General features: G+C 32.7%; 1 long non-coding RNA gene across 1 annotated transcript; it reads right to left on the bottom strand.

The window, feature by feature from the left end:
• Nucleotides 1-4,026: 4,026 nt before the first annotated feature.
• On the bottom strand, nt 4,027-15,042 carry LOC143257968 (uncharacterized). Its single transcript, XR_013032057.1, has 3 exons — nt 14,940-15,042; nt 11,107-11,195; nt 4,027-4,119 (listed from the first exon to the last, which is right to left on the bottom strand). It is a non-coding gene; the product is annotated as an uncharacterized LOC143257968 (long non-coding RNA).
• Between the last annotated feature and the right edge of the window lie 2,035 nt (nt 15,043-17,077).

The raw sequence follows: 17,077 nt of genomic DNA, 5'->3' as shown, positions 1-17,077 counted from the left end.
TTCTTCTTAGGAATAAATGTTTTTACTCATTGTCAATCAGAAAAGTGGTAAAAGTCTGATACAGTGTACCGGTAAGAACTTTAATACCAGTACGCTGTCCCGGCAAATAATTTTCTCACATTCATTTGATGCTTCTGCTTATAATATTGGACTTTACTCATATTGTTGGGTATCTATAACATTGTTTTAATGGTCATCTATGGACTTACATGGCTAAAATCAGGCTTTTTATTCCCCTCGATTGAAGAAGCACATAGAGCAATGTGGCTTTGCCATAAAAAAAAAACACACGTTATTTAGAACACCAAACTTCAGGCTTTACTTTAGTCAGTCGATGGGCAGGTGATTTTCGAACTAAACTTAATTCCATTCAAAATTACCAGATAGCCTTCGAGTAGCTTTTCTCAAAATTAAGAGTCGGTAAATTAGGGACTGCTAGTGCAAATAGCCTTTGTGTAGCTTTTCTCAAAATTCAAAAAACAAACAAATTACTGAAGTTTCTGTCCGTAGAAATTAACATTGTGAATTTGTATAAAGTGCCTCATAAGCGTAACCTCTTACAAGTTGTATTGGATTGTTAGCTATTTCACGACGTCGTCATTACATGTAGCATTGTAATTAAATTTAACACTTGTTTTCAAATTCTCCTGAAATATTCGTAGTTTCGTGACACCATAGTTAGATATAACTTGTTCTCGAAGGGTTTGTAGAGACAAAGAATGAAGCTAACACTGCTACAGACAGTACTGATACATCATGTGCTTAATGCAACAATACATTTTACAATGTGAACTTAAACATTTCCGGTGAACTAGCCAAACTCTATCTTCACTTCCAAGTAGAAAATGTATACAATTATTAAAATTTTCATCTCCCTGTTACAAATCTACATGATGTATCATCATTTTCGAGTATCTATGCACGTTATAACCATACAATTATAAAAGTATTGGTGACTAGATAATTTATTAAAACATATTGTTATCAATCTTAACATATTATTCCTTGCAGGGCAACCAAACAAAATGTTTCTTTCATTTCAAATCTTCAAAGATACCATAACACACGATTTGCGTCAAATTATTATTACAAGACGTTAACTCAAAAACGAACTAAAATTACATAAAAAATAAATTAAAAAGTTAAAGATTTGCTCCACTAGTGAACAAAATACATTTTAAAATCTGTATTACAACTAACTCCAACCACCTCAATGTCCATAGTGAGTGAGATCTGACTTCCATACATCAAAAGGTAATCTTTCCTCATGACTTTAGCCTATGCAACTTTTTTCTAAATATGGTTACCAGACATATTAAAGGCAAATCTATATTGTGCACTTGAAATATCATATATAAATATTAACCAATCTAAAAACTCATACTTCACCATACTACATGTAAGTACAAAAAAACACACAAAAATTAACATTAAAACATTCATTTTCTCTCAAGTGTAAAAATTTTCAAACTCTCATATAAACATAGAATTTACAATTTAACACCAGAAAGAATATATAAACTACTATTTTTAGTTATTGTTTGACAATAACAATCGTCTTACAAAAAAGAAAAATAATAGAGATTAATTGGTGGACAGTAAAAATGGTCTTCTAAACAAGAGCCGTATCACAGATTGATTGTTTGACAATATTAATAACAATGGTCTATAAAACCGTATCAGCGATTGATTATTTGACAATAAAAATGGTCTTCTAAAAAAGAACCGTATCACAAATTGTCTGTTTGACCATAACAATGATCTTCTAAACAAGGGCCGTATTATAAATTGATTGGATGAAAATACTAATGGTGTTCTAAAACAAAAACATAGTTGATTAGTTGACAATAACAATGGTTTTTAAACAACAAACGTACCATAGATTGACTGGTTGAAAATGAAAATGGTGCTTCTAAATAACAAACGTATTATAGAGAGAGATTTTCAATAATATATTTCAACTATAATACCTTTATTCTGGATTTATATACATTTAATTTAATTTGTAATTTAATGCATAGAGCTTCTAAGATAAACATTATAATTTTACTGGTTTAGTTAAATAATTTATTAACATCAACATATGTTTGGTAAAATTATAGATAAAGATTAGAGTCACCTAAGGGAAAGTTTTTATTTCTTTACTGTGTTTAGGAGCACAACCATTTGAAGTTACAAAAATAATAACAAATATTCAGAATAAATATGTAGAATTAAAGATGTCTTTAATGTGAAAGACAAAGTATGAAACTCTCAGGATTCTAAGGATGTTTGTCAACATTTTAGTGTTAGATTAACTATTGTTAAACATATTGTATAATCAGAACCTTACAATCCTGAGATAATAAAAACACACTGATACAAGCGATAAAATATTATAAATATATTTAATATATTCAACTATTAACTCAAATTATTGTGATATTTTTATAAGACTTATGGCATGTTACAGTTAATGATTAAAGAAATTATTTTTCGATCCCCGGTCGGAAACAACCGACCCAAGTTTAAGAAAAAAATTCAGAGCCGAAAAACGGATTGGAGGTGCCATACTACGTAATCGTAATCCAATAATACAAACTTTAAAAGCTTCTTTATCTAAATGAAAAAATATATTCATAAGTGAAATCTGTAAAATATCTTGCCAGGAACATAAACATAGAAAGAAAGAAGTCTGTGGTGTTTGTTGACGCTGTTTACCTTTGGATTCATGCTTGAATAAAGTAAATCATATTAACTGGAAGTGAAGAAATGCTGTTGAAAGAAGAGTAATCACAAGTACAAGTACCTGTCAAAATCGTATTAGATTAGAAGAAAGCAGGGTGTATGATATTGATTCTGGAGAAGATGGAAACCTCTAAAACCATTACTCTTATATACAGCTGTATCTCTTTCATACTTTATGGATTTCGAATGTACTCAAAAACACACGACAACGATAAAAACCACACACGTATTTATCTTACATATAGAAATATAAACATTTTAACAACGACTTAAGCTACAATACTTCTGTTCTCTAATGGTTAGGCAATTAGTTTACGAAATTACAGCATTAAAATCTGAGGCTCTGTTCCCTGTTGTGAACAGAGCACAGACAGTCTATTAGGTCGTGCTGGACTAAAACAAAGAGAAGACTCCTGGCGATTTCTTCTGGAACTATGACAAAAGTACGAAATTACATTTTCCATTTAAACCTTCGCTGATGTATAGGTGCGAATCACGTGACTTTCGTCGCTAGCCCTGTCAATGTTAATTACCGCACTCTTTGGTAAGTCGCATTTTACAGTCGAATAAGTATGGAACTAACATGAACCACTCTATTAAGGCGTAGGATGTTCGCCCTACTTTTTCTTTAATATCGATACTTTGTTGTTCTTTTCCATCAACAACTCTCTACAGTAGGAGTCAAACGTTGCTTTTGTTTCATACCAAGTCACAAGCTTATTACTTGCATGAGTTAGTTTGTGATACCTGAAAAACAAAAAAAAACAAAAAACGATATTACACAAAACTATCTGTAAACACAAGTCTTGCAGATTTTAACACTGAACGTCCAATAAACTTGCCAGAAAAAAAAAAAAAGCAACTGAGGCTATAACAGGAGGGTACTTGGGAACTAGACCTTGGGTTAGATATAAAATGAAAGTTATGTGGAAAGGAAGACAAAATAAGTTTAAAAAAAGAAAACTTTTTTTCATAAAATTACAAAACTAAACTTCGAGTACAGAGGAAAACGGATATTAATAAAATAAAATAGTTAAAGATTGTACCATTGATATAAAACAAAGAACACTTGAGAAACGATAAAGTGTAAAAACATAAAACATATAAAAAGGGGATAGTTGCACTACAAATAACTACAATATCGCAGGCAAACTAATGCGTGTATTAACTTATCTTACAATCTGTAAAGTTAAAAACCTAAATACACATTAAACTTACTTTTCTTAAGATTAATTTTCAGGGAGTAGGAGAAGGCATTCAAGAACAGCTTGTCAAGATCTAATTAATGTCTATCTTTGCTGGGGATTTACTTCTCTCCTTGTCAATAAAGTTGGCTCTAACCCTTGTAGACCAGCTGGATTTCAGATTAATCCCTTCACTCCTTGGCTAATTCTGAGTATAATTCACAATTCCTTATGTTAGAAATTGATCTTCTATAAGCATCGTAGCTCACTAGCTTACGGTGAAATAGTTATATGGCAGGAAAAAAATATACAGAAATAAAAATTTCATAATGGCTTCTCTGTTTCCCAGAAGAAAACGTAACGAAGAAACTAGGATGGTATGTATTGCTTGTTCTTACCCGCGCTTTAATTCTTAAATTGAAAGATATGACAGTTGAGATTGGCGCGTGAATTTCTTTAGTCTTAATCTGAAAAGCTCAGTCGCGGTGGCCGGATTTTATAGAAAACCATTCACTAGATGTTTCGAAGTATCAGTAACTGTAGAAGGTTTTGAATAGTACCGTTTGTTTCGGTTTTGTCAGTAACTGAACAACAATCTCTGCTTAATAAGCAATAAGAATTATTGGATAAAGCTCTAAGTTAAAACAGTGCGCTTCTAAATCCAGTTTTTGATTATAAGAAGGTAGACTGTATATATCTTGGTAAGTTATATTTATAAACGATAGTAGTTTTAAATTGCAAATATATGAGTTCTTGAGCGAAACAGAATTTGGTAACTTTCTTGTTTAGCCTCAAATCTTGAGAATGGTCTAAATGTACACTGAACTTTCTTGATCTTTATATAAATCGGAAGAATTGATAAGTCAGTTTTCCACTAACTGTCAAGTTTGGTGATACATAAAATATGTTCTTCGTTGTGAGATTTGCATAAAACGTATTTTAGTTATAAAGTATATTCTAAAATGACAAGCAGTAAACGTCGTGCATTTATAAAATGTGGTAGAATACGTCTTCCATGTAGACCATATCTTTTATCGCAAAAAGTACCAAAACTGACATATTTTGTCAAGAACGTTTACATATTCTACAAAATAAACAAATGCGGCAACAGACCACGAACACTCTAATTGACAGTTCAAAATTAACATGAAAAACACTGGTTGCTTTAATTGTTACTCATCCTTGCATTATGATGTCATTTTGCATCATACGCCCCTGAAATATAATGAATAAGTATTTTTGGAAGAATGAAGCATAGCCTTGTTTACTTTTATTGTACAAAAATGTAATATTTTCTTTATTTCCCTATGTAACCCAAGTTGATGCGCTAGATTAGAAGAAACTGTAAAAAGAACACAAAAGTTTCATGTAATAAAGTCTTGGTTAAACTATTATGTAGATCGGTACAAACGCTTTCTCCCTTTCTTACAAATCTGGTATTTAATTACTTCTCTGATTCTTTCCCTCCCCCTCCTGTGTATAAGAGGCAACAGCTGAATACATTTATACAGAAATATGTTACTGATATGCAAATTATACTCAAATTGCTTTCAAAAAATATGAAAATTGCTTAATGTGTCGACTCGGACAGACAGTAATCTACTTTATCTTCCTTCAATGTGTCTATGTTTCATCAATTAGCCCTCCATAGGATCCAGTGATAATGGACGTTATAATTGTATTTTAGGGCTAACTTCTTATCCTATCTTTGAAACTGTGCTAGATATCTAACTTAAAGTGTAATTAAGTTTGAACAGGTGCTGTAATGCACTACATTTATTCTAGCCCTCACTCAAGTATTTCACCTACAAAAATCCATTACTGTATTACAACTACTTTGGAGTATATATGGTATATAATTTTTTTTTCATTCCACCGTCATCCGTGTTAATCCTTAACGAGTTCCTAATACACCAAAAGACATAGTTATTATGCTGCTTATAATATTATTGTCGTGACATTTTGCAACTGTGTTGGTTCATAAAAAATTTGGAACACTACTTTGAAATGTGGATCATTTAGTACAATCATCCACTCCATTTCAAAAGAGGTGAGGTCACAAATAAAAATCACCACTCCTGTAAAGCCTGTATTTTAGAGAAATTATTGATAATACATCACCTAAACCACCAAGGTAAGCAATACACTATTGAGCTTACTGATTAATTATTTTTAGCAGTGGCAAAGCAGCTCATAGAATGGATCTGAGTTTATTTATTTTAGCGATTTGAGATATAATTACAGGTGCGGCTAATGAGAATTTCCTCGTTTTATACTGAAATCATAGTTTTTATGCATATAAACAAACTGCATTGTGTCCTGAAATTATGTTAACACAGTTTATTACTTTTTTATGATCGCTGAGACATAAATATTAATAATTTTGTTAACGTAATTTCCGGAGAAATGTACGGTTAATGAAGCCTAGCATAAAACATTCAACTAGAGGAAACACGCTGTTTATTTTATATACTTCTCATTCAACTATAGACTGTTTCAACAAGAATCAGTTATTCTTTTCTCTACAACAGAAATAAGGTATCACTTGTTACAAAGTGTTGCAAGCCATGGTAAACAAAGTCCAGGCAAAAAAAAAGGAATTATATTACTCTTAATCACGTTTTTTCACCATATGTGGTGTACTCTTTATCCTAAAAAGTCGCAGTCATAAGTACTAAAGTCCTCTGATGGACCAGCGATAGGTTTCTGGACTTACAAAGCTAATATTCGGAGTTCGATTTTTGCGATGGCCAAATTGCAGATAGACCATTGCGTAGATTACACAGAGAAGACAACATAATAGTGCCACAGAGAAAAAGACATTTAATTTAAATTTTACTTACCTCAACTATTCTGAACATTATAATTTCAGAACCATTAATGCAAATAATTACCGAAATACTAGAAGTTATGAACAAGGTTGCTCAACTCGTCAACAAGAGAAGGAAGTCAAGCATTTGGCATTCTTCCAGTTAGGAAAGTTAGCAGTGTGATAACTTATGGTTACGGATGTTTCTCTAAAAAATTCTGGACTCGTTTGTCATCAAATTGGATTTTCTTATGCTAGGGTACTAAAAAAATTAGATCATAACATATTTCCCGACAAGGATTCCGAATTATCAGTAAAATATTCTAAATAATTATAGCCTCAGCGCACGTGAACTGATAACTTATTATTTCATTTTTTAAACATCGTTGATTTTAAATCAACTGAGCATGAAAAACTTACGACTCCCCCTAAAAGACTTTCTGCATAGAAACCACTGTCTTTTTCGTTGTCGTTACTACATAAAGTAACATGAAGTTTAACGCGTAGGGTGAACTTATCCTTCTCGGATAGGTGTCACTCTGAAGGTATTAGAAACTGTGGATGGGGAATGGGGAACTCTACAACAGTACCCCATGTAGACATACCCTTATTGGTAACTGTGTGAATACAGTAGACACTAGTTGAAATATCTGAAACATTATTACATCTGTACGTGCCTGTCGTTCTGAAGATATTAGAACCTCTGACTGGGACTTTAGAGCCATGTACCATTCGTACTGATATTTTGAAGGTAAAAAATAGTTATTAATGAATTCTGTTTCTTCAGACGAAAAAAATTACTTTCATTTTACTGATTTTACTTGTCATAATTCTTAACAAATATTCTGCTTTCGAAAGTGTACTTCGAGTTAATAATACATCAACATTTTTTAAGGATGTATTATGGAATTTTTTGTATATCTTTTTTAATGACGAATTGCTCTTAACTCTTCCGAAAATATTTAGAGTTTGAAGCTATCTTAGCTACTCAAAGAAACATCTGGAATTAATAATGTGCATTATTTCTAAAGAAATATTTTGAGTTTTTTAAAAAAAAAATCATTATTCTTAAGATATTATTTTATTGTATTACAAGCGAAAGTACCCGTCCCTAGTGATGGGAAAGTTTAAGTTAATTTATCAAGTTAAATTATTCCATGGACTTTTAAAAGGTTAATTATGTTACACTGTTGGTCTGAGCTACTTATACCATCCACCACAAAAAGTAATTGTTGAACATTTCAGTCATGCTAAGAACTACACAACAATAACATACGGTAAATCTACATTTTGAAATACATGTTGAAATATGAATGATCGTGCATTCAATTACTTCTTGCGAAATAACATTTGTCATCAACATTATTCATGGTTGTTCTCCTGTCATTTCAAAAGTGAATGTTTGGCTCTACCTGCTTGCACAGCTTTATAAACGGTAAACAGACGAACGCTCGATTCACAATATCTATAAGATTCACGATTTTTTTCTGTAATAATTACTCCCTGGTTTAAGAGTGCACCATGATTCTTTGAAATACCTTTCAAATTAGCGATATTTATAGTGATACTTATAAAAACATATGTTTCTTAAGCAAAATAACAGTGTTGGCTATAGATCATTGGAGGCACAACAGGCCGATGACAGGTCTTGATAAGATTTTGAACATTCGAGAACTAATGGAAGATAATTACATTTTAAACAATAATGTGCACTTTAAATACAAGTAATTCTTGATATTTACGACATATAGAGGGTACGTGCGCAACATTGTTAACGTCCATATCACCACGTCAGGTCGTGTTCTATCTTATGACCAGAATCATGTCAACAGCCCTGCAACTTAGTTTCAACTGGAAAAGGCTCCATTATAACATTGCCATATCTGAGGCACATATCTTCTCCCTGTATAAGCCATCTAATATATTATGACAATGGATTCAGAATAATTATTTCAACACTTCAACTTAATAGAAATCCATAGATGATGCATCCGGCGACTAGACAGCTACACCTTAGTATGGTATGGAATAACATGAATATCCGTATCATCTTGCAGCTAACTGAGATGTGTGACAGAAGAACAGTTGAAAAAGGTATGTCATGCAAATAACTTGTGTATTCATGACTCGTGTTGCTTTTCCTGATAGAGATCCTTCTTGATTACGCTGGTTATGTTATTTGGGGCATGTGGACTGCTTTGAAAACTAACACAAGTTCATAAATTTTTGTCTGTTACAAAACGCCACACTTTGCTTGCCACGACTTAGTTATGACTTCTTGAAGTCCCTTTCTGAAAAGTTCTGGTGTCCCAAGTTGCTCCGCACTCCGTTATTTTCTAATCCCAATGAAGTATATGGGATATGCCATTTTTGGAAAATAATTCCTCGGTCTGAATAAATCTTTTTATCTGAGTGTGTTAATATTTTGCGTCAGAAAATATTTTACACCCCCTTCTCAAAAGCAGTCATTTTTCGATGGCATTAGCATCCCACTTCCTGAACAATGCAAAATATATGAAAAGGCACAATGTGTTGATTTTTGTGCTCAGTTTTGTGGTTCGAAACTCACTTGTGGTGGATATGTAACCAACACTTACTTGAATCACTGTACGTCGATAATAGTTCGAAAACAAATAAACAATAAACGTTTCTTTATCTAGAGAAATGGTGATTTCTTCTTGTTTGCTATCCCAATCGTAGATATCTAAACATTTTCTGCGTCACAAGCATTCAGACTTACCACTAAGCTATTGGGGCGCCACGGTTGAAAAAACTTATCTAACTAAAAGTGTAGTTCTAACATGCTAGAACCCTTAAACCCAACAATGTTATATGTTGTAGGTAGCAGCATCAATTAATGATGGCCGCCGTTTAAAGGTAAAGATCTGCAATGCTTTAAATAAAGTAATGCTCTGAAAAAACTAAAAAGAAACCTACTTGACATATTAAATATCAACAGAAATTACTTCCACTCAGGTTAGTTTAATACACGTCAACTTTGATAATCTGCTACGTTCAGATAACATATATTTGACTTTAATGAATAATTTAATGTCCACTTTAAAGTTTAAAAAGTATGTGTAAAAACCATCTTATTTAATGAGCCTTAGCATTACTAATTAGTAACTTATGATTTATACCTCCACTTAACTGCTTTTTCTGTTAGTTGGTAAGTACAAAACATCTAAGCACAATTCCTCGTAAAAGAATCTTTATCTCTAGTAAGGGGAACCAACAATTTTCTGTCTTATACTGGTAAGATTTAAGAGCCATTTATAGACCCAAGATGCCAACTTTCTGCAATGATATGCCCTGTATTTATGACTTTCTTGCTATCAAAACTTCGTTGTATTGCTTTTCCTCAGCAGGCTGCACCTGTTTAGGGCAAGATGAGAACGTAAACCATGCAGTAAAACTTGATACCTCTTATTTACCACACAACCATATGACAATCTACATGGTAGGCTTTCAAAAATGAGATTATGCAGCTTAGAGTGAGGTTTATTTTATCGAAATGCATGTATAAAACACACAGAAGTATAAATAGTACCCATACAATTTCATAGGTTCGCCTGAAAATTGTATCATATCTTTCATAAATATAACTACGAATTATAAATAAAGATCATTCAGTCAGCTTATTCCTGTTAAGTTTTTATTTAGGCCCATTATGATTTTAAAACTTAATCAACAAAGTTAAAAATCTTATGAGTAATTATTTAGTCTTAGGTGAATATATTTCAATGACGTGCTTTCTCACTTAACACAAAACAATCAATGTCAGGCGTATAATTTGTGAGTCCTGCCCTGTCTAGTTTGAAAGGGGGCACCAAATGGCACTTTCTATGAGTCATTTCTAGTATTTTGATTAAAACATATTAGAATGTTACGCCTCAGCGTATGGATCTTACCGGAACTGAGGCACGTTTGTGAAATTCCGCCCCTGGTCAGTATGCATTTATAATGTATATACTTCATTTTATCAGAAATTAAAAACCAAATACCACTGATGAGAGCATTTCTGACAACATAAAGAAAGCTCAAAAGTGTAAACTCTAAAAATGCATTTTAAATTTTGATAAAAACCATCAGAATGTAAAGCTTCTAGTATATGAAAATCAACGCCATTTGGTCGTTCTCAAACTACTAACTAATCAGTGCAATCAAAATGAACGACATTTTGTTGTTCTCAAACTACTAACTAATCATTGCAATCAAAATGAACGATATTTTGTTGTTCTCAAACTACTAAATAATCAGTGCAATCAAAATCAACATTTGGTTGTTCTTAAACTACTAAATAATCAGTGCAAAATTTTTTTAAAGACATTCTGAATTGCGACGTCAAGTGACAATAATTTGATGGTGCAACAAATTTGCACTTACCCTAAAACAGTATGCGCCACACTTGTGGGTAATATCTTTGTGGAGTTCACTAAACATTTCCCTCCTTCCTTCACACACTCGAATTAGCCCTAAGAAGAAGAAGAGAAAAGAATCGGATTATTAGCTTGGATTAAGTGGTACAAACAGTAGATCAGAAAAGGAGATATACTGGAAGAAACAACATCTTTTGGGATTTTCTTAGTGGCTTAAAATTTTTAGTTTTATTCCATTAACACAATATCCTGATATCTTTCTTTGGCCTACATTCATGATAAATTCATTAGACTCTCAAAAGAATGTATCACAAGACAACTAGTGTGGGTATTAACACTTTTATTAAAATGAAGTGAAGAACAACGTTTGAACCTTCTTAGGTCATCTTTGGATTAACAGATTCTTCACCAGTAATACGAGTTTAGCTATCATTTGCTTCACCAGTAACACAAGGTTAAGCTATCATTTGCTTCACCAGTAACACAAGGTTAAGCTATCATTTGCTTCACCAATAATACAAGGTTAAGCTATCATTTGCTTCACCAGTAACACAAGTTAATGTTAAGCTATCATTTGCTTCACCAGTAATACAAGGTTAACCTATCATTTGCTTCACCAGTAACACTAGTTAAGGTTATCATTTGCTTCACCAGTAACACAAGTTAAGGTTAAGCTATCATTTGCTTCACCAGTAACACAAGGTTAAGCTATCATTTGCTTCACCAGTAACACAAGGTTAAGCTATCATTTGCTTCACCAGTAACACAAGTTAAGGTTAAGCTATCATTTGCTTCACCAGTAACACAAGGTTAAGCTATCATTTACTTCACAAGTAACACTAGTTAAGGTTATCATTTGCTTCACCAGTAACACAAGTTAAGGTTAAGCTATCATTTGCTTCACCAGTAACACAAGTTAAGGTTTAGCTATCATTTGTTTCACCAGTAACACAAGTTAAGGTTAAGCTATCATTTGCTTCACCAGTAACATCAGTTAAGATTAAGTTATCATTTGCTTCACCAGTAACATCAGTTAAGGTCAAGCTATCATTTGCTTCACCAGTAACATCAGTTAAAGTTAAGCTATCATTTGCTTCACCAGTAACACAAGTTGAGTTTAAGTTATCATTTGCTTCACCAGTAACACAAGGTTAAGCTATCATTTGCTTGACCAGTAACACAAGGTTAAGATATCATTTGCTTCACCAGTAACACCAGTTTCATGTAACTCCATTCCTCATAACTAGCATTGGTGAAGTGCAAATTGAATAAACTAGACTAGTTATTTATAGTGGTAAAATGGATATTATATATCAGGCATTGAGTTGTAATGACCTGTTCCTCTTTATCGCCTCTCTGTGTTTTTATTCTAGTAAATAGAAGTAATTAACACTAATCAACATGGAAGAGAGCTGTGAACGTTCATAACAAAATTTGCATTTCATGGTGTTATTTACGCCCATACCATTTCTCACAGTAACGTGGTCACTTTTGAGCAAGTATCTCTTTAAAGAAAATCAGTCCTGCTCTAGAATAATCGTTTAGTACCATATTATAAAAAAGTAAATTAAGTCAGTTGAATTCTGTATGTGTTAGAATAATATATTTTAACGTACGCGTGAATTAATGTTGCATCAGTGTCCTAAGTCAGTGATGCTGAACAGTTATATTATCTGGTTGGTACAGTAAAATTGCTCTTTGTTCTCGTTCTTGCGTGCATCTTGATTATGCTCACTACATGGGTTGTTGAACAACTACCTACAGCCTATATCAACAACTATGAATGAACAACTTGACTAGAACCCATTCCAACAACGAATATTGTTGTACCAATTACGTTTACTTGTGTTTCTTCAATTTATTTTTAATTTATTTAAGTGATTTCATATGAAATCAGATTTTCATCGACTATTATAAAGTATTTTGTTATTTCAAGTTTTGAGCAAAGCTACATAAGAACTATTATCACGTAGCTGTCCGTAATTTTGAAATGACAAACTTAAAGGAAGCCAGTTAGCACCATCCACCGCCAACTTGTCTGATCGAATAACTGTCCACTGTTATTGATTTTTATTTTATATATCATAGCGTGCCCATAGTCCCAAACTGCTGTAATTTTTGTTGTTTTAAGATTAAAACGCACAGTGGGATATAAGCGCCTGTCCACAAGGGAAAATCCAATCTGTGATTTTAGCGTTTGAGTCCATAAATTTCACACAAAATTGCGTAGCACGTTTTTGTAGAACTTGATCCCGTGGATATTGAAACACGATTTTTAGCGTTATAAGCTCTCAAACATATCACTCAGCTACTGAAGCTTTGATTGTTTGTTGTTAAGCTCAAAGTTGCACAATGTGCTATCTATCTTTTGCTCACCAGTAATATTGGAATATGTTTTTAGAACTCCCGAGTCTTGAAATATTCTATTTGTCTTTTGTGAAACTTTAGTTTATTTAAAGTTTTGTGCATAAAAATTGCATGAATTACCATAAAATATCCGCTTATCATTTGATAAACTGTTTTATAGATAAGTCCCTGAATAAGTACTAAACATGAGAACTTATAACGCAATAATTCAGAGTTAAATCCCCGTAGCTTAAAACACTAACACATATCATGATGCAGCATATCAGATTTAACTAAGAAAGACACTACTCACAAAATCCTTTATTATTGTCAGCCAAGAATGATATATATAATATAACCAAAGCGATGCATAAAGAAACGAAAAAGAATCGGGTTTTGTGCAACCACTTACCATTTCACAGGACTATGAAATAATTCAACATTTCCTTAAATAAGCAGTGCTTTAGATGCTTTGATTCACAATTTATTTACGCAATTGACTTTTTATGTAAGCCTTGCCTTTACCAGGAAGCTGCTATAGGTCATTATAGTTATTCCTTAGTTGAATAATACGAAATATTTATTAAAAATGAATTTAACGAGTAATTTCAAAAATCTCTGTACCCACTTGTCTACTTACAGTGTTAAATACCGGGGTTCGATTCCTCTTATTAGACAGAGCAAAGATAGCCTAATGATCGTCTATCATTAAATATTTGACATTTTTTGAAGTTTGTATGATAATATAAATGTATGTCTTTTCTTTTACATGCTTATACCCAGCAGTAAGATTTATTTTTAGGTCTAAAATCCCAGATTTTATCCGTACGATGAGTACTTCACATAATACCTATTGTATAACTTTGGGCTTTTCAACAGACAAAGAATACTAACGTAAAACTATAAACACCAAGAAGGAATTCTGAGTACCCGCGACCGTAATTAGATAACGAGAAGTATACGTAACACGCTCTTTAATAAACCTACTCCTTCGCTCAGAATTTTTTTTTTTTTTTTTTTTTTGTACATGGCATTTACGAAGTTTATCACATTTCAAATACAACTGACGCGTTTCTCAGTACATCTACTATACTGGTAAAAAGGGCGTGTCGTTGGTTAGATTAATTGTCCAAAGACGGCCTTAAAAGTCCAACGGGAAATATTTGTTACATGTTTTTTTCTGCCATAGTATACCAAGTGTTAACCAGAACTATACATAACGTATTATCTTGTAGAAACGTTCCTTTCTCTTCAATGTAGTCTAAACTTTATCCTCTCGAACAACATAACGTGATAAAGTGCAACACATTGCCAATATATCTGAGAAATGGGTATTTTTCTGATAAATTGTACATATTTTAAGGGAGATAATGGGATTTCTGAAGTTGTTAGATTTAGAAATATCATTCAGTTTTAGGAAATATGTAGAGTGAAATATAATAAAACCTTGTATTAATTAAAGCAAAACGTAATAAATAAAATTGAAATATTTACATAATTTTTCCCGAGTTTGTTTTGTTCCAATTGCGTAGAAATATACTTGACAACCACTTGCAATAGTCGTAACTAATTTTTAAATGATATAATAATGAGAAAGTTAGCGTCAACACCACCCACCACCAAATCGCAGGCTAAGCTTATCGAAGAGTGGAATTTGACCGTCACTTTGTAACGCCCCCGCGGCTCCATAGTGCAGAGAGTAATTTTTGTTCGGAGAGACCGTAATAGAACTCAAATCGCGGATCACGGTCCGACACACTAACCAACGGGCAACGCTCAATCCGTTTTACTGAGAAGAAACATAAAATTAGATCTCTCACCTATTGTATTGGAAATGTTAAATTAGAAACCCTCCGGTGTCTCAAAGGTAAACTTCAAGACTTACAATTCTAAAATTTTGGTTTCGAACCCCATGGTGGGCACAGCACAACGCAAAATAGAATCACAAAGAAAAAACAACGTTTTTCCACGTTAACAATGGTGGAACGTATATCCTAATGTTTACGTTTCTTTTTAACCCTGTTGTTACTTGTTTGTACATAGGAATTGAACTCCTGAGTATGGAATGCTTTACATACATATCTATATATACATACACATACATACATACAACACACACATTTATGTAAATTTCAATAATATTATCTTAATAGATATCAAATATCACAATAGGTTTATTTATCTTAGTTGGTTTTTATTTTCTAGACCTATATCAATACTGTGACAATTAGGTATTTTCCGTGTCTTTATCAAATACCTTTCCTTCAACCGGCTGTTCAAAATATCTTCTGTAAGATCATACCTACAGTGAAACCTGACAGAGAATATCTCTACCACGTTAAACAAACTTTGGCTGTCATTATTTGGTGATTAACCGAGGGAAAGATAACTGATTAGTCAAGTCTATAAAGTGAAAGAGACGTTGACGTCTTCTTTAAACATCAACCAGGTTTCAACCATCTCCAACTGTATCATTCTTGGGACATTACAAAGACTACGTGTAGTAGCCAATAAACAGTTCACAAACCGATTATCTTAGGCGCGTGTAAAATAAAAGACATTATTAAACAAATGGTAGAAGAACTAGTTTGATGAGTTACATTTCCCTATTGATGTTGACAGCATACGAAATGGGCTGATAAGTTACATTTCGCTACTGACGTTGGTATTTTTTTTAGTATTGCCAATTCGTTTTATCAGTTATTCAACCTTTCGTGTGAAGCTACGCGAGGACTATCTACGTATAGTTGTCCTTAAATTTTGACCTTATAGAGAGTGAAGGTAGCCAATGCCAATCAATGGTAGTCATTACCAACGAATGGAAGTCGACCGTTAATCCACTCAAACTGTAAATAATGCCCTCGAATCTTCGGATTCACAGTCCAACCACGCTAAACACTAGGCTATGCCCGGCCTTTTGGATACGAGTCTTTAACAAATTAACAAAGAAGACTGTAATAAGTATCTTATGTAAAACGTAAATGTTTATTTCATTTATTGTCGAATTAAAAACTTTGTTAAGAAATGTAAATTTATTTACCTGGTATTGCGTTCAGTTGGATTATACTTCTAGATATCTTGACAAATATCACAGTATTGTGTAGATAAGTAAATGAGTGATTTATGAGTTTGTCATTTTCTTTAACCAATTCTTTGGCGTTGCTGAAAACTTAAAACTATTTCTAACGTCACTGGGCTAACCATTTTTTTATAGCTGTTACAATGTTCTGTAAAAAAGATGATCCGTTTTCTATATAAGTACCATAAGAGATTTAACATAATTATGAGGTCCCGAGTATAAGTCACTCTCCTTTTTTGTAATGGAAATTCAACTTACAAGGACAGTGACGATGGATGTGTCGTCAGAAAGATCGAACTCATTTCCGGTGAGTGCACTAGACGAAAACATACGTCTTCTGTCACAAGAAAATGTTGACAAGAAAAATGTCTTTAACTATCTTGGCAGATAAATGATGTGCTTTAGGCAAAGTAATCGGGTACTTTCTGTCGCTGTTTTTTATACATTCTTGTTACGTCTCTTTTCTTTCTCTTTATATTAAGCCTCTTCATATATACGTGTGAATCACGCATGAAAGCTTATGTTCTTTAAGTTAGTTGTCCAGCGCTCTTCT

The sequence above is a fragment of the Tachypleus tridentatus genome, chromosome 7 (assembly GCF_004210375.1).
Source record: "Tachypleus tridentatus isolate NWPU-2018 chromosome 7, ASM421037v1, whole genome shotgun sequence".
NCBI classification, from domain to species: Eukaryota; Metazoa; Arthropoda; class Merostomata; order Xiphosura; family Limulidae; genus Tachypleus; species Tachypleus tridentatus.
Note: the sequence above shows the minus strand (reverse complement) of the source record. Positions and strands in the feature narration are given on the sequence as shown.